This window comes from Alnus glutinosa, chromosome 5 (genome assembly GCF_958979055.1).
Source record: "Alnus glutinosa chromosome 5, dhAlnGlut1.1, whole genome shotgun sequence".
In the NCBI taxonomy this organism is placed as follows: domain Eukaryota; kingdom Viridiplantae; phylum Streptophyta; class Magnoliopsida; order Fagales; family Betulaceae; genus Alnus; species Alnus glutinosa.
In genome coordinates, this window is record NC_084890.1 from 29,652,928 (window position 1) to 29,663,026 (window position 10,099).

Genomic DNA, 10,099 nt, shown 5'->3' on the forward strand with positions numbered 1-10,099 from the left:
TTTCGTATATTTTTAATGTGAAAGAGACACGTTTAAAACCTTTAGGGATAGACTATAAATTAAGATTAATGCTAAAAATTATATTTTTATCCCATAATGCATGCCGACCTGACAGTCTTAATCAATTATTGAATCATACATTATTTAAAAATACAAAAAAAAAAATTAAGAATTAATTAAAACTACCACATCAACAATATAAAATTGTTATAAAATAAAAATATAATTTCTAACCTTCCTTTTAAATCAAACCAATTATCATACCATAACGTACGTAAGCCAAGAAAATCTTCGTGAAGTCATGAAACTAATAAACTATTATTGGAAAAGATAATGCAATCGATCATCGGATTTCTATATATCATCACAAGGACATTGATATTGGACCAGTCAAAGTTTAGCCAAATTGTAGTTTATTTTTTAAAAAAATAAAAATCTCTTTTCTAAAACGCCATATATTATATATATTCCACCCTTTGAATCTTTCTTTTCTTTATTAAAATAATTCTATATTTATTTTTTATTTTATCACATCTTTCTCTCTCAACATTTGCTCTCCACATTTGAAGAGTATTTTTTAAAAAATAAAATAAAATAATTAAAGAGCATTCAATAAATTTATTTAGAGAGTCAATATTGGGAGCTTTTTAGCGATTAGCTATCAAAATCAACTAAAAAGTGTAGTCCGTTGACGAATTGTTAATGGTCACTACACACACGCAATTGGCTAGTCAACGTAATACCCTTTTTGTTTGTAGCCTTGCCACTTTTCGACGAAAGATAGAAAGTCGACTCTAAAAATTTTCATCCTTTTTATATCGCTTCTATTACTCTTTAACAATTTTTTTCATTTTTCATATCATATAAATTATTTTTTAACAATTTTATTTTATTTTTTTATAAAAATAAAAAATAAAAAATTAAACAATCCCATTTACTTTATATTATATCAATCATTTTTTATTATTATATTAAAAAAAAATTACAACCCAAATATTTACCAAAACACACATTTCTTTTATTATAACCGGCACCGATGATGACTGCGTTTATAAAGCAATACCCTTTTCTTGCTGAATTGCCTGTTGGATAAGTTTTAGCCGGGAGCTTGAAGTGGAGTTTCTCTTAATTGAGTCTAAGGTTTCCAGCACATGATTTTCAAAGGGAACTCGTTGCAGGTAGAAATCTGATTTGAATTGGAGCTCTATTGGGTCTTTGATTGATGATACAAAAAGCTTTGCTCCCTAGTTTCAATTTTGCTGAGGTCAGATATATTAGGAGGACTGCTAATCAAGCGGCTCACCTTTTAGCAAAGCATGCGTTACTTTGTTCTTAACATTTTTAGAATTCAGACTGTTTAGTAATTTGCAAAATAACACTTTGAATGAAAAAAGTGTAGAAAAACAAAAGGATAACAATGGTATTAAGTTTAACTGAAGTCTAAAATTGATATGACAGTTATGATTATGACACACCCACTGCTCTAAACAACAATACAATATTTTTTTTTTCAAGCCACAACTCACAAGATTTGATCCGTCCATATTACAAAAAATAATAAATAAAATAAAATAAAATAAAAAACCTAATGATCCGTACTTGTAGCTGTAGTCCCATAGAGTTGTAGGCTTGTAGTTGTTCAGATCAAGTCCTTGTAGCTGTAGTCCCGTAGAGTTGTAGACTTGTAATTGTTTAATACTTGAGTTTTCGTAAGTTGTGCATTTCAATTATTTGATGATTTAATTATATTAAACAATTATTTTTATATTCTTTTAACCTTGGAGTTGTTGACAACTTCTAAACTTGAGACTTTCTTTGACTGTTAAAAAAAAATTGCCATGTAGACAGGGAAAAAAATATATATCTGCCTTGTCTTCCACTTCGTCCCTTCTTTGACCTCTGGACTGCAATTTTTTTATTTTTTTTTACCTAGTTATAGAGATGAGTCGACGTTTATGAGTTATGACAGAAAGAAAAAAATAAATGAAAAAAAAAAAAAACTACGGTAAAAGGGGGGCAAGTTTGCCCATTAATAAATTGCTGAGGGCATTCCAAGGATAGAAAAAAATTATACCAAGGTTTTTTTTTTTTTTTTTTTTGAAATGAGCTTGTATTCAAAGAAAGCAAGGTTAGGTGATATTTTAAAAGGTGGGGAAGATAATTGACCCTCTCGACTCCCTCCTTCCACCCCTGGTCTATAGTAAATACGTCTTTCAACCAGTTTGAAAGTCTTTTTCAGTCCGAGACACATGATTGAACTTGTAGAATTAGACTGCATTGTATTAAATTGGATTAAACTGTGATTGCAAAAGACAAATGTTGACCGAATTGTATTAAACTGTTTTATACGAGTGGAATAGATAAAGGCTATCCCAATTTTATATTAAATTTTTTTGTTTTAATCAAAATAGTTTTTGGTGAAAAATGAAAATACAGACAAGTTTTCATATTAAATTTTTTTTTAAGAATTTTTTTTTTTTTAAAAAAAAAAAACTAAAATGTAATATTTTCTTGAATAAATTAGCTCTCAAAAATATAAGATTTTTATTGTAGCAAATAGCATGCTATATGATTTGACGTGATTAGCATTTTAATACCAAAAATAAATAAATATTTAAGCTTATTGGGGAAATTACTATTCCCGAGAAAAAGTGGGCCCGCAATCGGATCGAGACCCGGTCGGGTCAGCCAACTCGAGATGATTCGGTCGAACGTCTGAATATCACATATGAACCACATGATTTATCAAATGTCCTGACCACCTGTTTGGGAATGTATCCCTGCTTATGGAGCTTTGCCTCGGGATCACCTTAAGAAGACATAAGAGGGATATGCGGAGGTCCCTGCCCTGATAGCTCTACGGAGATTCACGTTACCAAGGTAAATCTACTCTGACGCAACAAAGATTTACAAGGACAAAAATAACTCTAGTCATGTCTATGGATTTGCAGGGTCAAATCAAGCTGACAGTCTCAGAGGAAAACCCAAGATCTCTAAAAATCCAAAATCCCTATCCCTCCACTACTCCGGTATGCCTAAAAATACGGAATCCCTATCCCTCCTACTTGAAGTCATCTAGTAGTTGGACATTGAGAACCTTAGGGTTAAGCCCAACTAGGCCATAATGTTCCATCTGAACATTTTGATTTATCTCATTTTACTCCTAAGAATTCTCTGTTGACTTAGGCATCAGAGGGAGAAACGTTGGCCAACCACCAATGTGTTCTCGCTATTTTGTAGATTATTGAAGGCTCAGGGCATCGAAAGAACGAATCATGAGTTGACAGGTCACTAGACAGAAAACTGCACCAACAAAGCTCAATGCTCTTTTGAAAAAAGAAAGAAAAAAAAAATTCTTCAATTCGATAGGTGTTTTGGTGGGGTTAATGACGGAAAAAAGGAGAAGAAAATAGAGTGCATAAAAATATCATAATTGGTGAGCCCAAGCACTGAGTAATGCTACAAGCCAATTTTTTTTGTCATTTTTTTTTTTTTTTTTTTTGTCATTTTTTTTTTTTTTTTTTTATCATCTTGAAGTTGGTGTGACTTTTAAAATCATTATTGACTTTGTAATGGATTATTTTGAATTTTGATCCAAAAGTTTTTTTAAAAGTCACGTCAAGTCATCAACTTTGATAGAATAAAAAGAAAATAATAATAAAAAAAATTCCTTGCATTACTCGTCAAAATTGTTATTATTTATTGATTAGGTAATTAATTGAATTACTAACATGATTATGGGAAGCACCATTCATTCCACTTAAGGCCCGACAACATACTACTAGATCTACAACGAATTAGGCGCTGTAGTTTTTTTATCTAGTGAAAGGGACTTTTACGACCGGAGTTCGTTCATCCTTGTCGGTAGTGCCTCCCCCTCAACAACTTGCTTTTGATTGTTGTTGCAACTATCTAGTGCGAGTTCGGGAAGGGTTGATGGACATTTTGAAGTTCATGCCATTTGTTGTGCCTCTTGCCTATGCTGTTAAGGTAGGACTGGCAAAACAAGTACTCGACACGACCCGTGGAGACTCGCGATCTGTTTAAGCTATACCCAAACATTACCCGTTTATGTTAATAGGTCAGGGCTCCAGACACGACACGACAATTTTACGGGTCACCCGATACGACCAATAAAACTCGTTTAGCATAATGGGTCGTATCGGGTCGGGTCGACACGATCCGTTTGACCCAATTTGAATCTTGGGCTTTTGTTTTTAAGTTAGGGCTAATAATAATCTAATCCCATTTTAGACTGGTGAAAGGGATATTAATTATTTATCTGAATTGCTAGTGAGGTGAAACATACCAAGAATGCGGTGTAGTTTCAACACATCCCGAGTAGGAGGAACGGTGCCGGGGCCTTTGAAGACGTCTAGGCACAAAAGAAAAAGCTCCTGCAGCACTGGCCGTTGAACTCTCCGGCAGCATTTTCTCTTCGCAATACCCTTCTTCACATACCTAACCCTCTTAACATGGCCAACTCTGTCTCTTCCCTGCTCCACCACCGCTGCCTCCATTTTCACCGACAACTGAATCACGTACCAAATATTCCTCCAAATGCAACACAAATTCTAAAATATCTGTCTAGCAACCCTCGATATTGAAAAGCGCTCTGTTCTTGACAACCAACATCAACTTCGTATTACAAATCGAAAAAAAAAAACCCAATTCCGTAACACCCAGGATTATTGGATGCCCATAAGCCAGAAACAAACAAAACCAAGATTTACAAGAAGAGGGGGCGGTACGACAGGGTGGTGTTGAAGAAGAAGAAAATGGAAGAGGGGCGGCGGGTAAGGCAGCTGAAGGAAAAAGAAAACACTCTAATCCCATTTCCTCTTTTTTCTTTTTCTTTTTTGAAAAAAAAAAAAAAGGTTAATCATGTATGGCAGGTCACCTACAGAAGACACCATAGCGAAGAGACAACCATTAACCGAGACAGCTAGTCAAATGGCGAAAGACGTTTCCTTAGGAATTCAACCAATAGATACAAGTTAAGATAATAAGATACTAATGCTAAATAGATTAAACAAGTAACTAAAATAATAGTAAAAGAACATTTAAAAATTCAATAAAATCTGAAATTGCATGTTGGTGTCCGGACAGGTTGCGGAGGAGCAACATAATGAAAATAATAAAGTTGATAATTTTAAAATATCTTATTTTAATAAATGACTACGAAATAAAAGTGTCTGAGAGGATACACTAGCATATTTGGCTTATGTTTGAGTCAAGCCCTGAGTTACTTCTATGGTGAAGTGTGTGAAATCCACTCTGTTCACCCAAGTCTTTTTGCGAATAGACTTAAATATGAGGCTACATTGAGGGTTCAAGGTACTGAAGGATTATGATAACAAGATGATCTATCATACAGCTTGAGCCCTATAGCGTACAAGGTCGTGATGCCACCTAGTTTGGCGGACATTCATGATGAATTCCACGTTCCTCAGTGGTGAAAATGTGTTCATGATCCCTCACATGTGATGAGCCTCTTGATATTCAACCAAAATTGACTTATGAAGAGTTACCCATGCAAGTGGTGGATCGCAAAAAACACCAAATTGAGACTAAAACTATCAAGTGTGAGAAAATTCTGTGGTGAAATCATGGTGTTGAAGAAGCCACATGGATGCTTGAACAACAAATGCAGGAGCGATTTCCTTATTTGTTCGTGTAAGCCCATGTATGATTGTTTGTCATACCACTTTACTCAATGGTTTTGAGTAAAGTGCATACTTGCATATGTGTTTTGAGTAAAATGCATGCTTGTATATGTGGAAAATGACTAAGAGTTTGAGGCACTAAAGATAAAATAAAGTAAAAGGTATGGAGGACTAGGTATGATTCACCCTAAGTCATAGTTTGAATTATAAGTTTTGAACTAAGGAGGGGAGACTTAGTGAATTCACATGGACTTGTGATGAAAATATATAAAAGAAACAAGTGATATTTGTAAAGACCGAGAAAATAAATAGGGAATTTTGTAATTAATAAATTATATTTATTAAGTAGATGAGACTAATAATAAATTCTAAGTTATATTTATATGATGTTAATTAATATTATTAACTAACCCTGGTATAGTAAATAATTAATTATAAGTGTAAGTTTAATTGAATTAGATATTGTGGATTAAATATCAATTAACAAATGAAAGAATTAATTTGTTATGGGGAGCTACCGTAATTTATAGAGAGTTAGGGCTTTAAAAATAAAGGATATCCCACCATTGCCACATGTAAGCCTGTGGCTGGATGGAGAAGATAACCTTGTTTTCTCCCTCACTTTTCAGCCCCAGGGCCCGCACCACACACACACCAACACGTCACTCTTCCTCTCCCACTTTCTTTTCTTTTCCTCTCTTCTCTCTATTCTCCACGCACACTCTCTTCCTCTTCCTTTCTTCTCCTTCCTTCTCTTTTCTTCCTCTTTCCTCTGTTCTGCACACCCCACTCGGCCGAATCTCTCCTCTCCCCATTTCTTCATTCTCCTTTCTTCTGCATACTGTCACGCACACGGAGAGATAGAGACCGTGAGAGAGATTGATCGAGTGAGAGAGAAAGAGCTCCAGTCGAGTGGTCGGAGACCCAAAAATCCATGGGTCGCCGGTGGTTGATGCTGTCAACGCTGTGGAGCAAAGGCGCCGGTGTTTAGTGGGTGGGTCGTCACCAAGTAAGTCACTAATCCTTCTGCACTAAATTGCATTATTAATAACTGTTAGTGTCTTAAGCAACAAGTCTTGTTAATTTGAGTATCACATGAAGATGCGAAATAGATTATGCAACTCAAGTGTATTTCGAAGGCAGAACTTACAGCTCGGTTAAACTACTCAGGATAGAAATGCTAGAAGGAATGGGCCCCTCAAGACCACTAGCTTGAATCTCTCTGTTAAAAACAAAATTATAATGGGTTAGAACCAGAACGTTCTACTAGAAGAGATTTTAACATTATCGGGAAAAAAAAATAGAACACGTACAATTTATGAAGTTGTTTCCAACTTTGAAAGAAGTCAGGTATTCTTCCAGTGAAGTTGTTACTGCTAATCCTACTGCATATAGCCAAATTGAAAATAAGACTGAATAACATAGAAAGCTGAAGTTTTTCGAGTAAATGTATAAAATTACTGTAAGTATAGAAATGGGTAGTAACCACTTACAGTTCCATTAATTTGGTTAGATTAGTGAGAGCTTTTGGCAACTCTCCAGTGAGATTGTTAGCACTAAGAATACTGCAGTCATCAAATGGGGTGTTCAGACTAGTTCAACTTAGTGGATAATTAAGAAAAGAATAATCAAATATGATTTGAAAATGAATAGAAAGATTGAAAAAGAACACTGACAGATTCTCCAGGTTAACCAAATTCCCAAGCTCAGGGGGAATAATTCCAGAAAACAGATTGTTCTCTATGTTCCTGAAAATATTCGTCAATAATAAAGCTCAGCTAAAGCAAATCAAAGTTTAGAAAAAGGGTGAGCATGAAAGATACAATACGAGCATACATATATGTATATAAGAGTGGTAATGTTTCCCAGGTAGTTTGGGATTTGTCCTGATAACTTGTTTACAGTAATGGACCTGCAATGGATCAGCTTAATGCAATAAGAAAGAGCATTCACTAGCCAACCTAAGACATGAATTCAGTGTTTTAAAATGGTATTAGAGTTAAACGTCCTAAATTCGAACTTTGTTTCCAATCACTTCTTATTTTAATTAGATATTTCACATGTTGAACCTCATTAATTAAATGAGAGTTTGGCTTCACATGTGAGGAGAGAGCGTTAAAATATAAATTAAAGGATTAAACTAACCCATTTCTATGAGCTGACTCTTTTTAGAATAAGTAGTGATTTTACGTTCAAGAAGTAACTTACAGGTATTCCAACTTTGTAGAACCCCATTCGGGTGGTATTGTACCAGCGAGGTAGTTTCGAGTGAGGTCACTACAAGCAAGAAGAAAGTGGGCTGTTAGATTAGAAGCTTAAATCAATTTTCAGGAACAAATTGTTGGTGACTTCTTACATCGTCTTTAGGTAGGGTAGCTTCACCAGGGAAGGTGGAAGCACACCATCAAGATCCTGCCCTTTAAGAAATCCGTAACAAGAATAGTTATAGGTAAAAGATAAAATGTCATCTGATTATTACTAGGAGAAGGATCATCTTCACGAATCTATGTTTGAACAGACAATGGCAAAATCCAAAATTTCGCTGGCTCAGAAGTAAACCATCCTTCAACCCAATCTGCAATTTCGCAGATTATGGAGCTAGAGAGCAAGGGCTAAAGAGAATACATCAGAATACTGGCCCTCAACCCATCGAACTACAGAATCATAGTCTCCCTTTCCCAAGAGCGCCCCTTCGTCTACTGAGACAAGCGAGCGTCCCTTCATCTTCTAGAGCTCGTCTCTCTCTCCCCTCCTCCAATGGGCTCCTTCTCTCAGTGAGAATCCTCCCCCCGCCCCTTCCCTGTTTTTTTTTTCTTTCTTTAACGAACTTGACCCACGCGCCACCCCCGCAATTTTTTTCTCTCTCAGTGGCCAAGTTTGATTCCAACGAGTTTTAGTTTAAAATTATTTGTTAATTAAGGGTAAAATTTTATTTTATAAATTTTTTTAGGGGTGTAAGTGACATTTCACTTGTTTACCATATCATTTGACCGTAAACCTTAACGGTAGTGTTGACAATACAAAATTTTTAAACATTGGAACTCCGCATTATAGTTTTTAAAATTTTAAGGGTATGATTGTAAAAGTGGCGAAACATTAGGTTAGGCAGTCACCTGTTGAGCGATTTGTAATTTAAGCCAATCACGTGGACTGATTTTGCATTTTTTTTTTTTTTTTTAAATGGGATAATTATACCATTGGTTTTTCGGGTTGGCCTAAACTTTTTGTGATAAAAAAGTTTATGGAGGGTCATTGTGGTAAACTATAATTACAAATCAATCTTTGAACATGTTATCCATCCACCAAGTCCACCAAGTTAACAGATTATATTAGTCAGTTATGTCACATCCAATAGAAAGTCGACATGTGTCTATTACAATAAAAAAAATATAAAATATAATAACAATATAAATAAATAAAACAAATATATATATATATATAAAATAAAAAATACTGAAGGGGTGATTGCCCAAATTTGGGGGTGGCCACGCGCCACCCTATAGGTGGTCGGGGGTGGCCACGGCCGAGGGTGGCGCGCGGCCACCCCCAGCCACTGGGGCAGCGACCCCTTCAATATTTTTATTTTATTATTATTTTTTAAAAAAAGAATACAAATATTTTTGTTTTATTTATTTATATTTTTATTAGATTTTATATTTTTTTTATCGTAATGGACACGTGTCGACTTCCTATTATGTGTGACGTGACAGACTAATGGAATCTGTTAACTTGGTGAATGGAATACATGTTCATGAATTAATTTGTAGTTATAGTTTACCACAAGGATCCTCCATAAACTTTTTGAACTACAGTGAGTGATTTGTAATTTAAGCAAACTCTAAGGGTCAATGGTGCAATTATCTCTTATTATATTAAATTTTTTTTTTATTTTAGTTTTTAAGAGAATAATGGTATTATAATAAAAAATTGTCTTTTTGAAAAACAAAAGTAGTTTGATAGATCACTTTAACACACTTGGAAGTTATTTTAAAATCGATTGTTAGTTAAGGGATTTTTTTTTATATATTTCAAAAAAAAGAAAAAAAAACAAAACCAGAGAAGTTTATCCAATAGGCTCGATGATCCTATTTTCTTCCTTGAAATGTCCCCATCGTTTGGGCCCTTGAAAAGGATTAGGATTCTCTACAATTCCTTTAAATTTTGAGATTTTCAAATTTTAAAGAATTTATGTTATTTTTTACATCGAACAGCATGAAAAATGTTACATATTAAAAACGTGACATGTTAACAATGAAAATTGAGTATATATTTTTTTTTTTATCAAATTCTTACATTTATGTCATATAAAAGTTTTGAGCAAAAAACTGTGTTTTGGTTTAATGAAAAAGAAACGTTACTTAAAAAAAAAAAAGAAAAAAAAAATGAATGATTTTTTTTTTCGCTGCTTCGATAACCTGTGATATTTTTAATAT

The 10,099-nt window shown here is 34.2% G+C and overlaps 2 long non-coding RNA genes across 2 annotated transcripts; both read right to left on the minus strand.

Annotated features, from left to right (window-relative positions):
• Nucleotides 1-6,691: 6,691 nt before the first annotated feature.
• LOC133868134 (uncharacterized) lies at nt 6,692-7,417 on the minus strand. Its single transcript, XR_009900298.1, has 4 exons — nt 7,343-7,417; nt 7,160-7,231; nt 6,980-7,051; nt 6,692-6,888 (listed from the first exon to the last, which is right to left on the minus strand). It is a non-coding gene; the product is annotated as an uncharacterized LOC133868134 (long non-coding RNA).
• An 89-nt stretch (nt 7,418-7,506) lies between these two features.
• On the minus strand, nt 7,507-8,186 carry LOC133868131 (uncharacterized). Its single transcript, XR_009900295.1, has 3 exons — nt 8,023-8,186; nt 7,875-7,943; nt 7,507-7,578 (listed from the first exon to the last, which is right to left on the minus strand). It is a non-coding gene; the product is annotated as an uncharacterized LOC133868131 (long non-coding RNA).
• Nucleotides 8,187-10,099: the final 1,913 nt, after the last annotated feature.